Source organism: Cupressus sempervirens, chromosome 10 (assembly GCF_028749045.1).
Source record: "Cupressus sempervirens isolate cs-2001-9-10 chromosome 10, ASM2874904v1, whole genome shotgun sequence".
NCBI classification, from domain to species: Eukaryota; Viridiplantae; Streptophyta; class Pinopsida; order Cupressales; family Cupressaceae; genus Cupressus; species Cupressus sempervirens.
In genome coordinates this window covers 384,676,951-384,701,913 of record NC_143127.1, presented here as the reverse complement: position 1 = coordinate 384,701,913, position 24,963 = coordinate 384,676,951, and the positions used below count along the sequence as shown (strand labels likewise).

The following is a 24,963-nucleotide window of genomic DNA, read 5'->3' as shown; positions in this document are numbered from 1 at the left end:
AAGTGTCCCTAAATTTCTTAGATGGATCAAATAAGCTCGAGGAGGCGTCCCCAAATAACACTAAAAAGAATCTAAAATTGGATATTGGAAAAGGAAATGCATCAAATTAGTTTGGGAATTTTCTAAGAGGCTCATTTAGCATGGGAGAGTAGCCCAAGTCGAGTTTATTTGATGATTCACCAAGGTTATCATAGAAGTCTAGTTTGCAATCTCTTGAAGATTGCATGTGGTCCAATTGAGGAAGTCTTTTACAATTGACAATTTTTCCTTGAGCGGCCGATATTTTTGGTTCAACATGTTGGATGGATATTTTACAACTAACAGTATTTTGAAAACTATGTTAGGGATACAAACGTGTTTGGAAGCCTCTTGCTTTCATTTGATGTTTTAATACCCTTTTTTTGATACTATTTGAGAATTACAAGTTAACACACAAGAGAGTTTTGAACAAGTCTATACTCGAAGAAAGAAGGCTGAAAGTTCTTCAGAATCTTCAAATTGGGCTCAACGGACTAGATTTGATTTACTTACCAAAATCCCTTCTCTATGCTGAACTACTAGTTTTCTCCTTCAATAAAAGAGGTCATCTATTCCCAGTGAGAATTCCTAACTTTTACTCAAACCTCTTATCCCCCGTTGCTAATATCCTAGCTATTATCACTATGGCTATTGGTTCATGGGGAGTGACTTTTGGCCCATTAAATCTTGTAGCACCTTTACATGCCCTTCCCTAAGGTTCCCAAAAGAATTTTCCCAAATTCTACAAGGATGGAAAGCAATATACAGATGAACATGTCAAGGCCTTCTATATTGTTGTTGAAGTTCTTGGCGTTGAATATGAAGATGTCTTTGTAAGGCTCTTTATTGAGACTTTACAAGGTATAGTAGGTGATTGGTTCTAGAACTTGGAACCCAATTCTATTACTAATTAAGCTTCTTTTAGGACCAAATTTCTAGAAAGATTCAAGCTGGTGGAAGATGAGCATGCTCTCCTAACACAACTCACTCAAATGAAGGAGGCGCATAAAGGAATGCTAGAATTTATTGCAAAATTCAATAAGCTAGCCAACTGGATTCCAACTGCTTCACAACCTACTATTAAGAGTCTGAAATGTTTCTTTATAAACACTCAGCTTCCCAAAGTTATTTTCTTGTTGCAAAGCATTGCTCCTGTGAATTTGTCTCTTACTCAATCATTGGCAACAGAGATTGAGAATGATTTGATACAAGCGAGGAAAATCCGAAAGGATTCTAACTGGTACAAGAATAATTTCTTCACGGAATCTTCTTCATCAAGCCCCACAAATCCGATGGTTCAAAAGTTAGCAAAAGAACTTCTTGCCCTTAAGAAGCAAACCTCTCAAAGACCATTTGCTGATCCATACAAGGATATACCCAAGAGGCCATATCCTAACACTACAAATAATTATGTAGCCAAAAATCAGAACAAGCTTCCTCCTCACCAGAAGAGAATTGCGCTTGAAGCACTTCCTAGTAACTCAGCTACTAGTTACTATGAAGTTGATCCAACTAGTGATGCTCAAGAAGAGTGTCCTTCCGAGGATACTGCTGCTCCATATCTTGAAGATGATCAAGTAGTTGGCAACTCTACCATCAGGTACATTCACTATGATGATGAAGATCATGATAAGGATTTTGCACAAGCATGCCCGGTTTTGACGCGTTTACAAACCAAGCTGGTGCAACAAAAAGAAGAGGTTGATAAACTTCTTAATGCTCCCCAATTACCAGACACCATTACAAAGAGGGGAATGACATTGCCGACCTTACCCAAAGACCCAACTAAGAACCAAGTAAATGTTGATGATCCTCCTATTTCATCATATAATTTATTGAAGCCCAATGAGCCTACTACTAAAGTTCAAGCTGAATAATTTACTTCCTTAGCTAGTTCCTTCCAAGCTTTTGACATTATAGACCATGCTAAGAGAACCAAACTCCAAATATCTGATGTAGATTACCTACAAGCATATCTGGATCAACTGGATAGGCTTACAAAGTTTGTCAAGGAATCTCAACTTGGCCAAGCTCATATTGTTGCCCCTAAAGCGAAGAACGTGCCTAATAACTAAGCTATCATACCATCCTCTGTTCTAAGAAAGATTGAATGTTTCTACCTTTCCCTACTAATCAATGGGTTCAAGCTAAGTAATTCCGTTATAGATTCAAGTGCTTCTGATAATGTCATGTCGACTAAGGTGACAGATGCCATAGGGTCAACCTTGACTAAAACTTTTGGGAATTGCTATTCTATGGAGAAGAAGCAAGTACCCCTTAAAGGACAAGTTAAATATGCTCAATTTGCCTTTGCACCTTTACTGGACAAAAAGATCAAAATGGCCATCTTCGCTGCAAATGTAACTACTTCCTATGGTATGTTGCTTGGTCGCAATTTTTGTAAGGATGTGGGAGAAGAACTTCATATGGGCATGACCTAGGCATGAATACAGGTTAAAGGTGTTGTGTAGAAGTTGCATCTTGAAAGGGAAACCAAGTATGTCATGCTCAAATCCAATGATCCTCATGTTTAGATTCTCTTTGAGTCATCTAGAATGGATAATTATTAACTTCATGCCGACGAAGTGGCAGAATTCGCTAAAAACTGGATGGACTGTTCTAAGGGTTCCTCCTTACACTAGGATGTTGATAGATTTGTTGATGCCAGTAAAGATCAAGAGCAGGTGATTGTTCCTTATCAATCTTCCATGGTGGTTGAAAAAGAAATTATTTCTGAAGAGGACCTTATGGATTCTCCTAAAGCAAGCACTATTAGTTCTAATGAAGTCAAAGATCATGGGAATTTGATGGTAGTTGTGCTTCCATGTGATCTGGTGCAAGAGTGTAATGTTCCCGTTATAAAATAAATTATTAATCAAACTATTATTAATGAGCCAATTGATTTAGTATATCTCGGACCCTTTTTTGTTTTGTTTCCATAGGATTGTGTAGCCATCGGCTATCTTTGTGCACCCTTGGAAAGTTTTCCCAATGGGTATTTAAGCATGGCTTGTAAGTAGTCGGTAGGTATGCATTTTGGATTATTTCTTTGTACTATGAATTCCTGTTGGTGTTCTGGATTTCTTTGCCATTTCGAAAGTGAAAGATCTTCCCTATTTGGCTCATGCAGTTTCAGTGGGATTCAACCCTCACCCTATTTCGTTGTTGCATGTAATACTTCGCTCAGATCTGGCAAATTGGAGCACCATCTTTTGGCAAATATTAATTAAAAGTTATCCACATTCAAATCTCCATTCTTGTTTGGCATTGTTTGATGAATTCAAGATTAAAAGCTTTAGGTACAGGACTAAAACCATTTTTCCCTCTGTACCATTCAGTGTCATTTCTGTTCTACAACATTACTCACCGTATGGCCTCCAAGATCAGTCGTACTACCCTCAAAACAACTGTACGGCCTTCCTACACATACCGTATGTCCTACATACAGATACCGTATGGCCTTCATTGTTGTTGCACTTGTACCTCACTGCCATAGCTCCATCGTACGACCATCTTGGCCCACCATACGGTCATTCTCACCACCATACTCTTCTTAATCCAACCACCACTATACGTCGTCCCATCTCCTACTGTTGTACAACCTTCACCTAATACCGTATGGACTCATCCGTACTACCCCTGCAACATCCCTCCCTCTTCACTATACGGCCTGCTTTTAGCATAGCCCCATCCACCATATAGACCACATTCTGAAATGCACAGACTGCCATCCATACCTAACCATTCACTAATCATGTATTAAAACATTGCATTGCTAGGACGGAAAATTACAAGTAGTGTTGATTTCACCAGAAGGGGAGATTTTACATTTTTCATACAAGTTGTAGTTTTGTAATGTTTTGAAAGTGAACTCAGCCTGAAGGAGATCTCGACCCGAATGCACTATTGACCCGAAAGGGATCTATGTCTAGAAGCAATCTCGATCCAAAGACAATCTCGACCTAAAGGCGACCCGAAGGGAATCTCAACCCGAGGCAATGACTTCCCAAAGGGGATCTCGACCCAGAGGCAATGACTTCCAGAAGGGGATCTTGACCCAAAGGCAATGACTTCCCGAAGGGAATCTCGACCCGAAGGGGATGACTTCTCGAAGGGGATCTCGACCCAAAGGCAATGACTTCCCAAAGTGGATATTAACCCGAAGGCAATCGCTTTGATATCACTGTAATGTTCCACTTCTGGAGGGTACTTTGTTGGCATATAGTCTGATATGAGTATGTTGTATATTGTCGATGTTTGGGCTCATGGTAGTCGCAGATGACTTTTGACTGTCTATACAACAGGGATACAATGGGGAGCAAGGTCGTAGAATGATAAGTCTGGAGAATGTAGGAAGTCGTACAGTGATTTTAGGAGGTAATATGGTGAAGGCCAAGAGGGTCATACGGTGATATCAGGAGACCGTAGATCTAAGGCCAAGAAGGTCATACGGTGATATCAGGAGACCGTAGATCTAAGGCCAAGAAGGCAGTATAGTGATATTGGGAGACCATGCGATGAAGGTCAAGGAGGCCGTACAAAATTTCCAAGTGTCTGTACAATGTTGAGATGGTGTACGGCGGAGTCTTAGACAACGAAGGGAGCGAACTGGAGGGGTTGTATGGTAGCAGAGATGAGGTATACGACGAAAATGAGAGTGATAGAAATGATTGTATGGTGATTGTGGCAATGAGGAGCGTGGCAAAGAGGAATGGAGGTGCGCAAGCTATGCGAAGAGGGAATTAACAATAAGAAGTACTAGCCAATAATTATAACGCCAATCATGGAATTAACACAGAATGAAAGTAAATACTTGCATAAACCAGATAGTTGTCATTCCAATCATGAAATATAATTGCATACAAAGATGGTGCTCCAGATGTGCCAGATCCGAAGCAAAGTAATACACAGACAAAATAGGGTGAGGGTTGAATCCCACCAAAACCAGAGAAACCCAAGCAGGGAAGATCTTTCACATCTGAAATGGCGAACAATACAAGACTCCAATAGGAATTCGCAATACAAAGAAATAATTCAAATTGCATACCAATTACTACCTACATGCTGTGCTTAAACACCTTCAAAGGAACTCCCGAGGGTTTATAAAGACAACTGACAGCAACACCTACGGAAACAATTAAAATAAAAATGAGTTCGATATATACTAAATCAAGCGGAACCACAAATACAAATGTTATTAGCTTGGGCCCCATACTAATTAATTAAAGTAATTGATTAAAGGTCTTTTTATTATGTTATTTAAATTCGAGGACCAATTAATTAATTAATTAAATTTAATTATTACATTAAAATTTGGGGACATGACAAACCCTCGCTGCCCAAAGATTGTTTGTCTTCAAGCAATCCGTCATCAAACCAAATACCAACAGCTCCAGGGCCCCAGATTAAACGAGTAGGCGAGACAAGTGAAATGACATCAATCCTTCATAGCACCAGATCGCCATCAAACTTCCGCTGCGACACTCTGATGTAAATATTCTGGTAACTTGAATCACCAAGGTCCTAAACCAAACACGCAGGCAAAATGAGTGAATTGTCATCAAACCTTCCTTACACCACACTATCATTAAGCATCCGTTGCACCACTCTGATATAAACATTGTCGTAACCTTCAACAAGATCCCAATGACACAAATTGATAAAATCTTTCACGTGATTATGTTCAAAAATCTCTTTGGGTGTGGTCATGCACACATATGCTGATTTGGCACAAACTCAGCCACTTACACAATCACAACGAACAGTCAAAACCTTAACGAAGAGAGCTTTGAAAGTGAATGTGTAATGTTTCTGTCATTAAATAATTATAATCAAAACTTTGTTAATGGGTTGATTGATTTAGTATATCTTGGACCCATTTTTATTTAATTGTTTCCGTAGGTGGTCGTCGGCTATCTTTGTAAACCGTCGGGAAGTGTCTTCGAAGGGTATTTAAGTACGACATGTAGGTAGTAGTAGGTATGCGATTTGGATTAATTCTTTGAATTGTGATTTCCTGTTGGAGTTATGGATCATTCGCCATTTTGGAAGTGAAAGATCTTCCCTACTTTGTTTTCCGATTTTCGTGGGACTCAACCCTCACCCTATTCCATGCAATGTTCTCGTTATAAAATAAGTTAATTAATCAAACTACTGTTAATGGGCCAATTGATTTAGTATATCTCAGAACCATTTTTGTTTTGTTTCTGTAGGTTTGTGTAGCCGTTGGCTATCTAGGTACACCCTTGAAAAGTTTTCTCCGACAAGTATTTAAGCACAGCTTGTAGGTAGTCCTTATGAAGGCATTTTTGGATTATTTCTTTGTACTGCGAATACCTGTTGGAGTTTTGGATTTCTTCACCATTTCGGAAGTGAAAGATCTTCCCTATTTGGCTCGTGTGGTTTCGGTGGGATTAAACCCTAACCCTATTTCATTGTTGCATGTAATACTTCACTCGAATCTAGCAAATCGGAGCACCATCTTTTGGCAAATATTAATTGAAGATTATTCGTGTTCAAATCTCCATTCTTGTTTGGCATTGTTTGATGAATTCGGGATTAATAGTTTAAGGTGCAAGACTGAAGCCATTTTCCCTCTGTACCACTTAGTGCAATTTTTGTTTTGAAACATTACTCACCATATGGCCTCCAAGATCAACCGTACTACCCTCAAACCAACCGTACAGCCTTCCTACATATACCATACGGCCCTTCATATTCCCACTATACGACCTTCATACAGTTACAGTACGGCCTTCATTGTTGTTGCACCCATACCTCCGTACCTCACTTCCATAACTCCACCATACAGCCATCTTGGCCCACTGTACAACCATTCTCACCACTGTATGTTTTCCCATCTCTTGCTATTGTACAGCCTTCACCTTGTACCATATAGACTCATCCGTGCTACCCCTGCAACATCCCTCCCCTCTCCACCATACAGCTTGCTTTCAGCATAACCGCCTCCACTATACAGCCCCCTTTTTGAAATGCACGAGCCGCCATTCATACCTAACCATTCACTAATTGTGTTGTTTAGACACTACATTGCTAGGAAGGAACATTACATTCCTTTTAAGATTCCTTGCTCGGATTGTGCAAATTGGAGCATTATTATTGTTTATGAGTAACATTATTTCTAGAATATCTTTGTCTCTGGACTACATTTGTATCTATCATTGCTCTGTGTGTTACCAAGATTGCATTCAGAATATTTTAGCATAGAAGGTGATTAATCGTCCCTATCCCAAGCCATTACTATACGGCCATCAAACCATCATTGTACGGCCTCCAACTCATTACCCTGTGGCCACCCCCCACACCATATAGCCTCTTTCCCCCTCCCCGTATGGCCACCTTCCCATCACCGTATGGCCTACCTTCCATATTGTATGACTGGAAGATCCTCAGGATCCTATGACAGAACGCGTGTCTTTTAAGAGAGCTCAGCAAGACCAAATGCAAATCAACGAAACCCAAAGGCTTATGCAAGAAACACTACAAAAATTGGCTGAGAAAAAAATAATGAGAGAATAAAATGGGCACAGTGACAACTCTATTGCGGGAAGGACAAACTCTCAACCCTCTCGCTCTTAACCCTCGATACCCATCTTCCTTTCGAGGACGAAAGCACCACGCAAGGAAAGAGAGTCCACTTTTCAGGAAATGCGAGAAAAACTTTGGGAAGATTGGAGGAATGTGAATATGGAAGGTGATATATCTTACAGAGACTATGTTGATTGAAGAATGAGATATTCATATGTGAGAAATTATGGTTAGTTTAATGATGATCTCAGGAGAAAGATCAAAACAGTAAACTTATCACCATTTGATGGATCTAAAGCCATCACTGCACAAGCATGGGTTCTTAAGGAAGACAACTATTTCCAACTCAATCTGATGCTCGAAGAAGAAGCAATCAAGTTTGCAGCACTCCATCTGGAAGGAGTGGCACAAGAGTGGTGGCACCATGGATTGGTCACTCTTGGCCATGACCAAGTAACCTCTTATGTCGAGTTCACTAAGGGACTCACTGACCATTTCAATGGGAAGGATCCTGAGCTAAACTTTAAAGATCTAGCTCAAGTAAAGAAAACAAGTACAGTAGAATATTGCATCACTGAATTCCAAAGGTTGTCAGCACTAGTCATAGACATCTCTGAAAGACGGCAAATCTTGTTATTCATGGATGGGCTGAGAGAGTCATTAACAGGCTGGATCAAAGGGTTAAACCTATGCACATTCAATGAAGCTATTAACAAGGTACGTGACATGGCCGCATCTTCCTCCAAAACTCACGTAGCTATGCCAAAACCGTGCCCACAAGAAGACAGACAAGGAGCCAATTCAGAGAAAGCCTCTGCTGGATGAAGACTCTCGGCAAGAGCTTTGGAGGAAAAAGCTTTGTTTCACGTGCAAGGAACCATAGGGACCAAGTCATAGTTGCCTTGGGAAGGGAAAATTTCATTACATTGAGGTGTTCCTTGATGACAACGAGGGACAAGTACCTACAGTGATTGGTGAAGAAATTAACCAACAGGAGAGAATAAATGCCCTAATACAAAAAAGAAGTTCCATTGCTACCCTCACTACAATGGCTAGAAGTAGTATCTTCAAGGTTTGTGGCACATTTCACGGGAAACGAGTTAGTAATGATTGATAGTGGTGCCACACTCAATTTTATCAATTCATCTTTGGTCACTAGTAAGGGCTTGCACGTAGTAGAGCATGGAGGATCTAAGATTAAGGTTGCTGGAGGACCCTTGTTACCCTGCACTCATGTGATCCCACGGCTAAAAATTTCCATAGGAAACTATACTTTGATAGATGATTTCTTTGTCATAAATTTGGTTGATATTGATACCATATTGGGCATCTAGTGGATGAAGACCCTTGACCAATACACTCAAAGTTCCAAGAGGATGGACTTTTCATTGGAGACAGATGGCAAGAAAGTACTGCTAAGAGGAATGTCAAATAAAGGATCAAGGGAAGTCACAATCAAGAAGATGGAGGTCATTTTTAAACATGATATGATCCCAAACGCTGCAAGTAAAAATAGGACAATCAACACTTTACCCCATTCCTTGGATGATTGGCGGGCCCATCTATTGGTCGAGTACTCCAAGAACACTTTTGCATGTCAGTTGATGGATGTCTATATACATGATGAAAGATACCAAATTATTGATGATATCATTTACTGCGGCGATAAGATCTACTTGGTACCTGACTCAAAACTAAAGAAGCTGTTTACCGAAAGTTTCTAAGAATCGGATTTGCATTTGCTTGAGGACAAGCAAATTTTGGGACGAAAGGACTGTAATGTTCACATCACAAAATAATTATTAATTAAACCCTTGTTAATGCGTTGATTGATTTAGTATTATCTCGGACCCATTTTTATTTATTTCTTTCTGTAGGTATGGCCATCGGCTATCTTTGTAAACCGTCAAGAAGTTTCTTCAAAGGGAATAAGTACGGCATGGAGGTAGTAGTAGGTATGCAATTTGGATTATTTCTTTGTACTGTGAATTCTTGTTGGAGTTTTGCATTGTTCTCCATTTTGAAAGTGAAAGATCTTCCCTACTTAGCTTTTTAGTTTCGGTGGGACTCAACCCTCACCTATTCCGTTCAAGATTCCTTGCTCGGATTTGGCAAATCAAAGCATCATTATTGTTTACGAGTACCATTATTTCTAGACTATTTTTATCCCTCTCGGGCTAGCCCCACCTGTGTTTGGAATACATTTATATTTATCATTGTTTTATGTATTAATAAGATTGCATTCGGAATATTTCTGCATAGGTGGTTAATCGTCCCCATCCCAAGCCATTATTGTAAGGCCATCAAACCATCACCGTACGACCTCCAACCCATTACCCTACGGCCACCCCACACACTGTACAACCTCTTTCCCCCTCACCTTACGACCACCTTCCCATCACCATATGGCCTTCCTTTCATCACCGTATGGCCTACTTCCCATACGTATGGCCACCCTTCATACCAACCGTACGGCCAACATACAACACTGCATTGTCTAAGCCAAGTACACTGCACGACCAACTCATTTGCATTGTATGGTCAACTCAAAGAAACTATACACTTCCTTCACTTGCTTCCTCCCTTCTGTTCAATACCCTCCAACTATCTGATGAGGGACGAAATTAGGTATATAGAAGAAGTATCTCTTCAATTGCTGGGGATTGGAAAATTACAAAATGTCAGCAACGGGGGCCCAACAGTGAGTACCTCAACAATAGGAGCTTCGGCAAAGGGTGTCGTGATGATGAGAACCTCAACGAAGAGTACCTCAGTGAAGGAAACCTCAACGGAGAGTAACACAACAAAAGGAACCCCAACCATGAAAACCTCAGCAAAGGGATCCTTGGCAAAGAAAGCCTCGACAGAGAGTACCTTGGAGGCAAACAAAATTTTTACTACAGATAAACCCTTGGTGGTACACAGAACCCCAATTGAAGCCTCGATGATGGATAGTGCCTCGACAACGAGCAACGTCTCAGTGGCGACAAACGTAACTATTGCGACAGACACAGCTGCAATGATAGACACAATGATGATGGACATAGCCATGACAACGTCGACGGACACAACTATAGTGACATACAAACTCGACGACGGACACGGACTCGACTTTAGTGATGAACACAAACTCGACTTCAGTGATGAACATAACGACGCTGATAAACACAACGGCGGTAACGAAGATGATAATGGACACGACGGTAGTGACGACAACGGACATAATGAAGATGACGGACATGGCGACGACGACGGTGATGGACATGACAATGGACACAGCGGTGGTGATGACAATGGACACAATGCCGATGATACACATGGTGACAATGACAATAAAAAACACAATGACGGTGATAGACATGGCGACAATGATGAAAACAGACACAACGGTGATAGACATGACAACGGGCACAGTTATGGTGATGGATACAACCACAATGACAAACATACAACCTTGGTGACATACATGACCACAATGATGGACATAGCTTTGGTGACAGACACACAGCTTTGACAAAACACACGACCTCAGTGACGAACATAGCCTCGATGATGAACACAACCTTGATGATAGATTGAGCCTCAACAATAGACACAACTTCTATGATGGACACAAGCTCGACAACTAATAGAACTTCCACGAGAGATAGTGCCTCGACAATGGGCACAACCTCGGGCATAACTTAGGTGATGGGCACAACTTGATTCATCCATGTCTTCACAAAATCCATGCAAACATCTTCAGTTTTTAAGTGTTCTCCCCATGTTGGTGTAGTAGAAAGATTTAGCAAATCCTCTTGGAGCAGCCCTGTACTCATGCCTTCATTCTCCTCACGTAATGAATCAACCTTATTGTTGTCATCCATTTTCTCCCACTTGTGCAAATGAGCTATTAGTTTTTCTTCACAATGCTTGAAAATATTACTGACCAATCTACATGCTACTATAGAGGGGATACATTCTAGATTACAAACAGCCCATAACATAGATGTGATGGGTTGGGGTATTTCATTCATCTCTCTATAATGCACGAAATAGCAACTGAAACCTTAGTATCATGATCTTCCTTGATGATGACCAAGAAGTGATGAAACATGTCATGGACCAAATTTTGCAGCTCGAGATCTAAGAGGAGGTTACCCACTTTGACATTTGCACAATTCTCCAAGATTGTAAATTTACTGCCAAAAGGATCACCATTGATGTCATCTACGCTTAGAAAGTTGTCAACAATCAAATGCAAGATCTCTATCATGGTGTTATCATCATACGGTGCTCTAGAAAGCAAAATTCTCAAGACCTCACTAAGACATGTTGTAACTGCCAACCTTTTTTCCTTGTCATGGTGTCTCAAAAGCCTAGGTTGACTTAGGGTATCCTTAATCTTACCAAAAGTAGAAGTTTTTATCTCAACTCTTAGCTCTGTTGTAGGTTTTGAACTTTGTTCTTGCCTTAGCTCTCCTTCATTCTGCAAATCATTGTTAGTCTCAAAGAATACTTCACCATTCTGTCTAACAATTCCAGAATTATCCTCTTCTTCACAATCATTAATAATAGTTACCAAGGCTATCTCTTCTAATACTTCCTCTTTCTTAGCCAATTTAAGCTCATTATCACCATAATCATTCAAGAATCTTTCCATGCTTTAAATTTTTTATTTCATCAAAAAGTGAACTCTTTCTAATTTTTCTAATTCTGTTAGGGCATGTAGATGAAAAATGACCAAATTCATTACATGTCCAACAAGCAAAAACTTCCATACCTTCATGTTCTCTTTTCATAAGTAGATCAATACCTTTCTTAATCTTCATGTCTTCTTCGAAGCTGGATCTCTCTATACTTGTGCCTCTACTCTTTTGTGTGCAACAAATGGATTCTAGATCTGAAAACTCAATGCTCTGATCTCCACACAAATCTGATAAATTCTGTGTCAAATTTTCCTCTAACTTAGGACTATCTTTTCTCACCATGATCTCCCAAAGTTGTTAAACTTTACCTTCAAGGACCTACTGCTTTGATACCAACTGTTAGAAACAATAGTCCACCAAGATAACTGGGGGGGTGTTGAATCAATTATCCAATTAAAACAATTATCAACCTTAATTAATCTCAACCATTCAACCAAAGTAAACAGCAACCATAACAAGATGCACATACACAATTACACCAGATTTGTTAACTAGGGAAACCCTTGATCAAAGGGAAAACCCCGCTAGGAATGATGCCCACAAAGATATACTGATATATATATATTCCTTGTTAGAGGATGGACCCTATTAGGAGTCTATAAACACATTCAGTACATAAAGAGTCCCTATTAGGAGACTTTGAATCCCTATTAGGAGATTCCAGCCCTATTAGGAGTTGTGCTAACCCTATTAGGATTTGTAGAAGGCAGAAGGACCCACTGTCCAAACAGCTTTTGGGGCAAGACCACTAAACTCATTGTCCAACTGATCTCTCAACTATTCCTTGCAGAATAATTGTTTGTACTGTGCTTTAACCTCTTTCCTCTGTCCTGTCAACTAGACCAATCACTGTCAGACCTTGTAGACTAGGTCACGGACCTCGAATCCAAATAACAAACCTTAGATCTCAGAATAAAACCTCTGCAATGAAGTTTTCTCCAACTTCGCTCTGCTCTGCTTATCTTCGCATTTTGTTCTTCTTGCTTCTTGCAATCGTTCATACATTTCATACATAACAAAGGAAAATGTCCTTCCTTTATGTTGAATCCATAAAACAATTCCCTGAGTTGGCTATTACACCTCAATTAATTATTATAGGACCTCATTAAGAACACGTTACAATTAGCAACAACATTAATCTTCTGCCTTGTAACTTGAATAACTTTCTGTACATGTAATATTATGACGAGCAAGCTTAGCCACGTCGTCATCAACATGTCTTCTACACTCCTTTAACCTTGCTTCTCAGAATAACAATTCTGCTAAGAGATATAACAAGTTTACCAGAACATGCTTCTGTAATTCTATCTCAGAACAGTCTTCACCAAAACTTGCATAACTTCTTCCAAACTTAATGTCTTATGCTTCTGAGGTTAGCTACATATACTAGACACTTAGTAGTATCTCTCTTTAACCTCACTTAGTGAAAAAGCTCAATGATCTGTCTGTACCAACTTAATCTTTACCGCTGTTCTTCTATTAGAGACCACAGAAAACTGCTATGTTGACATCAATGGTAAACAGAGTCATGAATGTAACATATCATCATGATAATGATCTAATCATGTTTCTACAATACTCCCCCATAGAAGTATCATCAGCATTCATGCTTCCAACAGCATAAACAAGATAGTTGTCATTCCAATCACGAAATATAATTGCATACAAAGATGGTGCTCCAGATGTGCCAGATCCGAAGCAAAGTAATACATAGATGGAATAGGATGAGTGTTGAATCCCACCAAAACTAGAGAAAGCCAAGTTGGGAAGATCTTTCACTTCCGAAATCACAAACTATACAGAACTCCAACAGGAATTTGCAGTACAAAGAAATAATCCAAATTGCATACCAACTGCTACCTACATGTCGTGCTTAGATACCCTTTGTAGGAACTCCCGAGGGCTTACAAAGACAGCCAACATCAACACCTACAAAAATAATTAAAATAAAAAATGGGCTCGAGATATACTAAATTAATCGGAACCACAAATACAAATGTTATTAACTTGGGCCTCATATTAATTAATTAAAGTAGCTAATTAAAGGTCCTTTTATTATATTATTTAAATTCTGGGACCAATTAATTAATTAATTTAATTTAATTATTACATTAAAATTTGGGGACATGACAAGTTTGCCAATACTAATTACACAGTTGAATATGAGGCCCTGATATTAGAATTGGGAATGGCTCAAAACAAAGGAATTCGGAACCTGCATGTCCGAGGAGATGCCAAATTGGTGGAATGTCAAGTCAAAAGTCAATATCAAGCCAGAAATAATCATCTTTTGCATTACCAAGATTTAGTCTGGGATTACACCAAATGGTGGATGCTTTCAATATCTCAGTAATTCCCAAAGAACTTAATGATAGAGCTAATTCACTTGTTGCTTAAGTTCATGTATTGACTCTGTACATGCTTGTTTTGATGTTGAGCATTCATTTTACAAGGTTTACAAAATTATTTAGTTTTTGTTTTCCTGCTGTCCAGTTTTGAGCAATCAGCAGTCAAATGGCTATAGTTTGAGTTTCCATGGTCAAAACACTATGACCTTTGTGAATCAAGCACTAGCCTCTATATATTACGTTAATAGAAATTTTGGAGTTTGTGGGAGTCACATAGCTATTCTTACAAGCGAGCCCTAGGCAAGCAAATGAAGGCTTGGCAAGGCGTAGTGAGGTTTGTAAATGAGTTCTAGCAAGAACAAAGGATTGGCACGTGCCACTCTTGAATGGGCAATGGTGGAGTAGGGTATTAGGTGTCTATAAGCCAAAGGAGAAGGTTGGACGCAAAGTTTGGGACATTTGGTAAGAGTTTTACTATCATTGCCCTTGAAACCCTCAAAATAGGGGTTTCCTAAAATTGTATTGTACGGACACCATGGAGGCTTGAAACGAAGAAAATCTTCAAGCCCTAGTCAATATGGAACAATGTCTAATAGACATCTATAGGCCTTGTCAAGGAGTTTTTCAAGTTATTACAGGTTCCTTGTTTCTACGAGGGCTAATAGGGGCTCTTAGGGCTACAAGGACAAATAGAGCAATGTCGAGTTGTGAGTGAGTTAGGCTTATCAAAATGATGTAGAATGGCATAAAATGTGTTAAAAACCTTTAGAAGAAAGGTGCAAATTGGATTTTGACCCACTGATGGCATTTGGTGGAATTTTGGTTAGTTAAGCCAACAGGTGCTCAGTTAGGGTGTTTGGGAGTCAAAGGAGTGAAACTTGAATTGAATGGAGAGTTTCTTGGTGAAAGGGGATTAGAAGAGTGTCCTGTAGGTTAGGGTTAGCGAAGGGACCCTAGGAAGGCTAAGAAGTAGCCTTGGTAGAGCAAAAAGGTTCAAAGGTGAAGGGGCTTCCCAACAAGTATATCTTGGATCCATTTTATTTAATTGTTTCCTTGGTAGGTGTGGCCGTTGGCTATCTTTTTACACCTTCGGAGAGGTTTTCCTGACGGGTATTTAAGCGCAACATGTAGGTAGTAGTTGATATGTGATTTGGTTTATTATTTCTCTGTACTGCGAATTGCCATTGGGATTTCTCTGTTGTTCGCCATTTCAGAAGTGAAAGATCTTCCCTACTTGGCTCTTCCGGTTTTGGTGGGTTTCACCCCTCACCCTATTCCATGCTCTGTATTAGTTTGGCATGGGTTTGGAAAACCTGTACACCTGTACACCTTTATCTAAAATCAATGTGTTGTGGAGTAATACTTGCATTTATTTTATTCTACGATTCAATGTCTGTCTCAAACAAGTTATTTGGGAATTGTAAGTGTGGTCATCTATTTCATTGCGAAATCCTATAACCTCATCTGTGCGGTTGTAGGACATCTTCCATTATGCGTGCCAAGGGTGATCCCCTCCATCATTCTCCCCTCCCCTATCTATCTCCGTTACATCATTCCTTCCATCCCTTCCATAACAACCACGACTTGTTTCAGCTACCCTGTCATACAACTATCTTGAACACAATACAACATTATCATCTCCCTACCATACTACCTTGTTTCCCACTACTATATGACCATCAAGCACCTATCGTACGAACTACACTATATCTTGTTTGGTCACCATACGGCTACCAGTATCCCTCTCTATCGTACAGACTCTAGCAACCTCTTTAGGTACCTTTCCAATACTACCGTACATACCCTAGTCATTGTCGTACGGTCACAGTTTATCTTGCATACCATACAATCAGCCCTATGTTGCATACTATACAGTTCTGTTTCAATATCTTGCATACTTTAGATCTAGTTATTTAAGAGAAAGAGATAAATAGACTGAATTATCATTGTAATAAATTATATAATAAATACATATAAGAGTTTTTTTATTTAACTATAATCACTTAAAGTAATCATAATGATTTATTTATAATAATAATTTTCATTTATAAAGTGGTTATTAAGCTAACGAGTATTTTTTCTATTATCGTTTTGGGCTATTTATGTACACAATAGACTAGGAAGAGGGGGAAGAAATAGCACGACTCAGATCAGGAATATATCTGCAAGGCTCAAATTGATTGCCAAAGAAGTGTTCAGATCACTCACTATGTGCGTCCAAAGCGACAAGGAAGAGATCTAACGCACCATACAAACATTCAGCGAAAGAACGAACAAGACGAAGTAATAGTCAATTGGAGCATATAAGAACATCCATTCTTTGGAACACACTACATCTCCCAACACAATATCAAACTCAGAATTAAGGAAGCCATAATTGGGGGGGGAACAACAAGTATAGAGGAGATACAAAAAGAAAGAAGTCACACATAACTTCATTCATCCCTAACAATGAATTGTGAGGGAGACAAATGGAAATTGAATAGACACTCCATATGTGTTAATAGTGAAGAGCAGCATTCAACCACATGCTCTTTCAGTCCGACTGCTAATAGAGTCCGTTTGATAGTCAAATGTCTCAGTCGGTGCCTAATTAAAAATACATTAAAATATACAGGGGATGTTAATAAAATACACGATTGAGTTATACTATTAGACTCAGCTGAGGTTATCAATTAGAAACATCAACAAAACAAAAACAATATTTTATATATAAAAAAAAAGGAAAAGGAAGAAGTGTCATTGTCAGGCAAACAAGAACAAACTAGTTACTAGATACAAATAGGAAAAAGCTTCTTAAGGAAATAACAAGAAAGAACTCTTTTTATTGGAAATTAAGGGAGAGACCCTTGGGTCTCTGAAGGGTTTCGAAGGTAGCATCTCTGTCAAGAGAACAAGGATCATAGTAAGGCAGAGCTTAATAAACTCTGAAGGTTAGTATACTGAAAACATATGCATATACTAGGATGAATATACCTATGGTTATTCATTAGGCTTAGGATGAGTAGAATATCTCTCCTAAGAATGCTGGATACATCAAGATGATTATCCATAAAGTCTTATCGAGAGGTCGGATTGTAAGGGGATGGCACTTAATTAGAGAGTTTCTCTAAGGCTAGAGCCCAGGAAGCTTTCCCACAGGAATTAAGTGTTGGATCACAACCTCTCTTTAAAAACGGTATTCGATGGGAATTAGAATTTTTAATTAGTAATATCTTATTTCTTTATCTTTGGGTACTACCATATGTGTGTAGGTTTTCAAGGATTTCTGACTGAGAACAAGGGAGATTACATTTGGAGGCATTTGCATGTTGGAAGGGAGAGACTAAGTGCTGATCACACTTTTCATGTCCATTTGCATATTTTAAAATGTGCAAATGACTAGCCCTAAGACATAATGGGCTTTTCTAGTTGCTTTACACATTGAGTTTGGACACCCAAGTGTTTAGTTGCAGTTTTGGGAAGCATTTACATGTTAATATCTTGCAACCAAGTGCAAATCACACTCTTTAGGAGGCATTAGACATTGCATAAATGCCCAAAACACTCAATCACGGTTTCAAATGCATTTACATGTTGCCTTTTGCATGAAAAATGTATGTGTAAAGCCAATTGTACTTTTTGGGTGTGATTGGACATCACATTTACATGCTAAGAGGCAAATCATGGTTTTCAAAATGAAATGCTTACTCAAAACAAGCATGAAATATGCTCAGCCAAGTAGTTTTGAGGAAAACAATTTGTTTTGGTAAGCCAATCGTGGTTTTGAGACTGAAATACACATTGCATATTGAAGAAATGTTAGATGTAATTTGCAGTCAGCCTCAAAAAGTGCGATTTGCTTCTTGAAATGGAGCAAAACAAGCTTAGTTGGACTTTTCTTGAAATGGAGCAAAACAAGCTTAGTTGGACTTTTCAAGTGCAAATGCATATTTAAAAATGTTGCAGATCGCACTTTTCAAGTGCATTTACATATTTCATCAAATGCATATGCAAATGACTTATAAAAACTTGTTCTTTTCACTTGACTTATAATTTGCACATGTCTAATTGATTCACTTAAGTGAAATCACACTTTTTAGGGTCCATTACATATTCCACATGAAAGTTTATGTGTCGTGTAAATGGTTGAAAAAGTGCACTTTTTACTTAAGTGATATAATTTATAACTTAAGGTGCATATGTAATGCGTAAATAGATTTTAAAAGTGCACTTTATAAGTTAAGTGACTTAAGTTATAACTTAAAAGATCAAAAAGTTCAAATTTATAACAAATAAACTCATTTCAAAGTGATTTTAAGTCATGACTATCAAAAAGTGCAAACATCAAATTATAAGATTTAATATTTAAAATATGCAATCAGGGTTCTAAAGTCCGATTACACATGCATTTAAACCTCAATATCTTTTGATTGACAACTCCAATTAAGTTCTAGAATAGCTCAAAATGAGCATGTGATTGAAAGCAAGAGATTAAAGCAAACAAAAGAACCAAAACAATTCAAACAAACTCACTAAAATGAAAAAAAGGACTTTGAAGGCCTAAAAAACTCACAATATGAATTGGAAGGAATTAAAATTGACCAATTTTCGCAAGCCATATAGTGAGTTAAATAAAGAGAAATGGAAACTTTAATGACAAACTTTCATATTGTTTCCTCCATTTTGCATTTTGTGATTACAAAGTCAAGGATGACGACTAGCTCTATTTGAGGAATGTAACTCGTTTGTTTTTGGAAACAATTATTAACATAGAATCTAGCTCTCTACGTGCCTTTATCCATTACATTGGACTATAGAGTCAAGAGACTAACAAAAACCAAAAATAAAAAACCTATGACCAAAAAACATAAAACTTATGTACAAAGTTACTTATCTGCTAGTTATTGGAAGTAATGTTTCAGATGTTGTCCAATGTATGGCAGTGGCATTAGAGTTCCATCTTGATATGCTAGCAGGATATTGTTTTCGCCTACAACCTAGTGAATAGTAGAAGGACCTCGCTGAAAAGAATCAAATTTACCATGCATTTGTGATGACCCCTATTGGAGGCCATTAATAGTCAAGGTTTGACATTTATTACTATACAAATAGCTTAATTAATTACAAATAATGACAAATATATCTCATAATACTTCTAGTAAATAAAATGTTTTAACCGCAATTCCTTATTTCTCCTTCTATACCTATCCTGAGGAGAGCGTGGATTTACTTGTCATAGGGCTCTTGACACTAGTATACTCTCTGGTTTTACTCCACCTCTCTGTACACAACATTGTCTATCAACTCCCAAAAGTATAAAAAATTTGGCTTAAACATCATAATTCCATTGTGTTACAAGTTATATATATTCATATAAATACAAATCCCTTTATATAATAAATTAGACTCTATATACAAATATTATTTTAAGTGTGCCTATGTCGTTATCATGTACATATCCTAAGTATAAGACAATACATAGGAAGGTCCGTAACATCATATGTCTATTGTATACCTCAATACCACAATACAAGTTTATATTCACTATCCATTACCCATATATTTAAATAGGATTTAGATTAGTAAATTTAACATATCACCTTTAACCGTTAAGCACATATTAAATTACATGTTAATCAAGCACAAAGTAGACGTGATTGTTCTTTTCGGTAGGCCAAGATCGGAAACATGTGGATTGATTGTACGAGATATGACATGCTAATCTTACCATTTTTCCACATCACAATAACCTTGGGCATTCAATGCAATGTATGTTGACTACCACAATCAAGGTTAGGGAGTTTTCTGCTAGCTTGTACTTGTGTCTGCGGACAATGCAGATAAAGATAGCTTCTTTAATTTATGTTTTTTCCTTCATTTTATTTCTCTACTGAAAGTCGATTCAATTTGGAGGCCTGTAGTTTTAATTGTCTTTGTTTCCTTGTTTTCTTCGATGCCCAAATGACATAGGTCTACCCTCCTAAAATAAGGTGATGTGGCTATGGGGTGTCGCATCTTTTCCACATGAGGTCTCGAGTATGTTAACCCCCCTGTTTAACTTTTAATATATTTGGTTCCTTTTAATTATGAATCATATTATTATTTATGATATTGAAGTGTTACCCATTACATTTAATTATAGAAATCTATTGATTGCTGAATACTATTGATTTGGTTATAATTATTTGGACTTAATTGGTATTTGAATCTAATTATATTGACTTTTAGGCAATATTAGTAATATCAAATCAATGTTAAATCAATTTTAACAATAATATAGAATCAATTTCAATTTATTATTAATATATAATGATAACATCAAACTAAATTTCTATATACATTACTGAGAGCTTGTAACTATATAGTCATTATCTATTATCCTACCTTTTGTCCCAAATTAGAACCAAGATAGTCCATTAAATCCTCTATCCTAGGAATAGGAAATCTATATCTAATTGTGATTCTATTGGTTGCCCTAGAGTCAGTAGACATTCTCCACTTACCTCCCTTTTTAGGTGCTAGGACAACTGATACTGCACATAGACTGATGCTCTTCCTAATCAGTCCCTGATCAAGCAACTCTAGGACTTGTCTTGCTATCTCCTTGTTTTGCTCTGGAGTCATCTTGTATGCAGCCTTATTGGGCAAGGAAGCACCTAGTATGAAGTCAATTTGATGACTTATGGCTCTCTTTGGGGGTAATGTTGGTGGTGCTCCGATACATATGATGTCCTTGAACTGACTTAGTAGTTCTTGCACTTCTGCAGGTATGGGTGCTTATGTTGATGATTTCTCTTCCTTTGGCTTCACTATGATGGCATACCCTACTCCTTCACCTTCCATCAAGTCCTTGAGGAACTCTTTTCCACTTATCAGCAATGTCCTAGTAGTAGCCTTCTCTACCTTATCTTCTTCCAACAAAGACTGATCCTATAGGTGACCCCATCCTTCTTGAAAGAGTATTTGTTCTCCTTCCCATGGTGCACGGCCTCCCTATCATACTTACCAATAGTGATGTTTGCCCATACTTAATCATTCACCAAAATATTTTGCCCCTTATTCAACTAGGTCACCCTATAAGGACACACATGGGGAATCTTTGTTAGGCCAAGCTTTTGTACTGCCTCCTCTGATACCACATTATCGGTAGACCCTGAGTCTATGATCACCTTGCATACTTTGCCAAGTATTTTGCATGTAGTTTTGAAAAGTGCCCTCCTCTATTTAGCTTCTTCCTTCACTGGCTCCTTAACCAGGACTCTCCTCAACATGAGGTTCTCACCCTTTTCTAGTTCAAGGTCCACTTCCCCAGTTTTCTAACTGTCTTCCTCTTGGATATAAGTTATCTTCTTCTCTCCATAAGATGTTGATGCCTTCTCTAGACATCTATAGGTGGGATGCCCTAACTTGCCACATTGGTAACATTTCATGTTACTGAAGTGTGATCCTCTGTTGCTATTCCCATATCTACCTCTACCACCATTATTGGATCCTCTTCCTCTATTGTAACCTCCCCTTTGAGTAGTCTCATTGGATTGTTCAGTCCACTTGAAGTCTCCATAGCCTCTCTGATCATTGGTCCTACCACTAGAACCTCCTCTTGAGTTACCTTTGAAATCTCTTCCTCTACCTCTGCCTTTAGAGCTTGAGTCACCCTTCTTCCTCAACTTGTCCTCCACCTTTCTAGCCATTTGGAAGTAGCCTTGCAATGTAGTGAGACTAAATAGGCTCAGTTCATATTGGATAGACCACTTAAGGCCATTTAAGTACCTTGCCACCTTGATAATTTTTGCCTCTTGTACCCTTGACCTTAGAGCAAGTTTTTGGAACTCTTCAGTGTAGGCAGCCACATCAAGATCCTTCTACTTGAGATTTTGCCTCTGCTTATGAATTTGAATCTCATAATATTCTGGCAACTAGGTCTCCTTTATCTTTGCTACCATAGCCTTCCAATTGGCTATTGCTTTCTTCCTTTCACTCTCTCTTTCCTCTTGCACAAATTTCCACCAAGTTAGTCCTTGTCCTTTCAATCTTGACATTGTCATCCTTATCTTTTGAGCCTCTGTTGTCCCTTCACATTCAAAGTAATTCTCAATACTCTCAATCCACTCTAGGACCACCTCTGCATCCATCTTCCCATGGAATAGTGAAACATTCTCAAGACTCTTTCTTCCAAATGCTTTGAGAGTTTTGAGGAATGGTTCTTGCTCACCAAGTAGAGGATCAAGTTTAGGTATTTCATCTTCCAAGTCGACCTTCTCTTTGCCTTTACTAGTGTCTTCATCTTCCCTTGCTAGGGCTGCATCTTCCAGTTCTTTCAACTTATCTTTCATCTATTCTATGGCCTCATCAAGAAGCCTAGTTTTCTCCTCCATAAGCTTCTTCTACTCATATGCCTCCTTAACCAATTCTGCATTGGTAACCATCTTTAAAGATCCACTTGATTCAGTAGAATACAACATCCCACCATGAGCCTTAATCTTATGGCTCTAAAACCACTTTGATGGAGAGCTTCTTCACCTTAGAGCCTTTTTGCTCTACCAAGGCTACTTCTTAGCCTTCCTACGATCCCTTCTCTAACCCTAACCTAGAGAACACTCTTCTAATCCCCTTTCACCAAGAAACTCTCCGTTCAATTCAAGTTTCACTCCTTTGACTCCCAAACACCCTAACTGAGCACCTATTGGCTTAACTAGCCAAAATTCCACCAAATGTCATCAGTGGGTCAAAATCTGGTTTACACCTTGCTTCTAGGGTTCTTGACACATTTTATGCCATTTTGCATCATTCTGATAAGTCTAACTCACCCACAACTCCACATTGGTCAATTTGTCCTTGTAGCCTTAAGAGCCCTTATTAGCCCTCCTAGAAACAAGGAACCTGTAATAACTTGAAAAACTCCTTAACAAGGCCTATAGATGTCCATTAGACATTGTTCCACATTGACAAGGGCTTGAAGATTTCCTTGGTTTCAAGCCTCTATGGTGTTCATACAGTACGATTTCAGAAAACCCCTATTTTGAGGGTTTCAAGAGAGATGACAGTAAAACTCTTACCAAATGTCCCAAACTTTGTGTCCAACCTTCTCCTTTGGCTTATGGACGCCTGATACCCTACTCCACCATTGCCCATTCAAGAGTCGCACATGCCAATCCTCTGTTCTTGCTAGAACTCATTTACAAGCCTCACTACGCCTTGCCAAGCCTTCATTTGCTTGCCTAGATCTCGCTTGTAAAAATAGCTATGTGACTCCCACAAACTCCAAAATTGTTATTTACATAATATACAGAGGCTAGTGCTTGATTCACAAAGGCCATAGTGTTTTGACCATGGAAACTCAAGCTATAGCCATTTGACTGCTGATTGCTCAAAACTGGACAGCAGGAAAACAAAAACTAAATAATTTTGTAAACCTTGTAAAATGAATGCTCAAGATCAAAACAAGCATGAACAAAGTCAATAAATGAACTTAAGCAAGTACTCCATTCAAAGCAGAAAACTCATCAATTAGGTATCTTTGCTCAATCTTCAAAAATACGCTTTCTCACAACAAAATCTCTCCTTCACACGTGTTGTCCATACAAATGTATAACCAACCCCTTAAAAGGAGTTATTTTATGTTTATATAGCCTCCTCCAACTACCCTGTCCCTCAGTTCGAGTTGAAACTACCCATTATGCCTTTTCCTAAAAAAGTGCAAAAAAGTGTCATTGCAATTTTGCAAAAATTGCATAGTTGTCAATGAGCAATTTTGACAACTTTTGCAATTTGGCATTCTAGATCTCTAAACTTGTCCAGTTTGGTCTCAACACTTCTAAATTGAACTCAAAACACATAAGGACCCTCCTTTAAACATTTCTCACTCCATTTTAGACATTTTGCCACATTTTTCCTTATAGAGCAATTTTGAGCATTTCTAGACTTATCAGGACCTAATTGTTAACAACATGACTCAACTTAAAATCCTACTTAATCACACCTTCTAAACCTACCTTGGGACTTTACATTTAGTCCTTATTCATTCAAATGGTTGGCTAGACCATTTACAAGCCAAAATTGTCTTTAGGGTTTTGGCTTAGCCCAAGATGCTCTTGCACCAATACTAAATCAATCGTAACCACAAATACACATATTATTAACTTGGGCCCCATCTTAATTAATTTAAGTAACTAATTAAAGGTCCTTTGTTATATTATTTAAACTCTAGGACCAGTTAATTAATTTAATTTAATTATTACATTCAAATTTGGAGACATGACAAAATAATGAATGATTATTATAAGAAATGGATTTATTATTTATTTGTTCCACAGTTAACATTTAGCATTTTTTTAAAAGACCATAATTACTCTATCAAACAATTATTTACTCTGTTCCTT

At 38.3% G+C, this 24,963-nt stretch overlaps 1 protein-coding gene across 2 annotated transcripts in view; it reads right to left on the bottom strand.

Moving 5' to 3' along the window:
* Positions 1 to 24,963, bottom strand: part of LOC149534278 (long-chain-fatty-acid--[acyl-carrier-protein] ligase AEE15, chloroplastic-like) — a 355,752-nt gene that overhangs the window by 202,574 nt on the left and 128,215 nt on the right. The gene's annotated exons all lie outside the window — the stretch shown is intronic.